Below are 1,502 nucleotides of genomic sequence, written 5' to 3' on the forward strand. Positions count from 1 at the left end.
AAAAGAAAAGAAAAGAAAACTAAGAACCAATTACCTCTGCCGCATACATTGAGTTTGGTTAATGTGCTGACATACTGAGCCCCAAACCGGCATATATAATCTCTGGTCACTTCTACACCAAAGCTGTTACCCTAACTTGGCAGTGAAGGCCAAGAAGAGTCTGGAATTATGAAGCATGGAGCCTAGAATTTCAAAACTAAGAAAAATGTCTTTTTCCCAAACACTTTCATTTTATAGGTGTGGAAAGTTGAGGCCCAGGGAGAGTATCTGAGTATCTTGCCAGCAGTTTTGTAGTTAATTCATGGCAGAACTGAGATGGGACCTCAGATCTCAGATCAGAGCCCTTTCATTCTATCATATTGCTCTTTACATAAACCAGTAGCTTAAGCAGGTAAGAATTATTCTCTGAATGAACAACAGTGAATTCAATTAACACATAAGATAAAAGAAGAAGTGGGTGGCTGGCAAGATGGCCGAATAGGAACACTTCTGGTCTGCAGCTCCCAGCAAGATCAACGCAGAAGGCAGATGATTTCTGCATTTCCAACTGAGGTACCTAGCTCATGTCATTGGGACTGGTTAGACAGTGGGTGCAGCCCATGGAGGGTGAGCAGAAGCAGGGTGGGGAGTCACCTCACCCGGAAAGTGCAAGGGGTCGAGGAACTCCCTCCCTTAGCCAAGGGAAGCTGTGACGGACTGTGCCATGAGCAATGGTGCACTCCGGGCTAGATACTATGCTTTTCCCGTGGTCTTCACTACCTTCAGACCAGGAGATTCCCTTGGATGTCTACACCGCCAGGGCCCTGGGTTTCAAGCACAAAACTGGGTGGCCATTTGGGCAGAAACTGAGCTAGCTGCAGGAGTTTTTTTTTTTTTTCCATACCCCAGTGGCTCCTGGAATGCCAGTAAAAACTGTTCACTCTCTGGAAAGGGAGCTGAAGCCAGGGAGCCAAGTGGTCTAGCTCAGCAGATCCCACTCCCACAGATTCCAGCAAGCTAACATCCACTGGCTTGAAATTCTTGCTGCCAGCACAGCAGTCTGAAGTTGACCTGGTATGCTCGAGCTTGGTGGCGGAAGGGGCATCCACCATTACTGAGGCTTGAGTAGGCAGTTTTCCCCTCACAGTGTAAACAAAGCCACTGGGAAGTTCAAACTGGGTGGAGCCCACTGCAGCGCCACAAAGCCACTGTAGCCAGACTGCCTCTCCAGATTCCTTCTCTCTGGGCAGGGCATCTCTGAAAGAAAGGCAGCAGCCCCAGTAAGGGGCTTACAGATAAAACTCCCACCTCCCTGGGACAGAGCATCTGGGGGAAGGGGCGGCTGTGGGGACAGCTTCAGTAGACTTAAATGTTCCTGCCTGCCAGCTCTGAGGAGAGCAGCAGATCTCCTAGCACAGTGCTGCAGCTCTGCTAAGAGACAGACTGCCTCCTCAAGTGGGTCCCGGACTCCCATGCCTCCTGACTGGGAGACATCTGCTAGCAGGGTTGACAGAACACCTCAT

The sequence above is a fragment of the Colobus angolensis genome, unplaced genomic scaffold (assembly GCF_000951035.1).
Source record: "Colobus angolensis palliatus isolate OR3802 unplaced genomic scaffold, Cang.pa_1.0 Scaffold214, whole genome shotgun sequence".
In the NCBI taxonomy this organism is placed as follows: Eukaryota; Metazoa; Chordata; class Mammalia; order Primates; family Cercopithecidae; genus Colobus; species Colobus angolensis.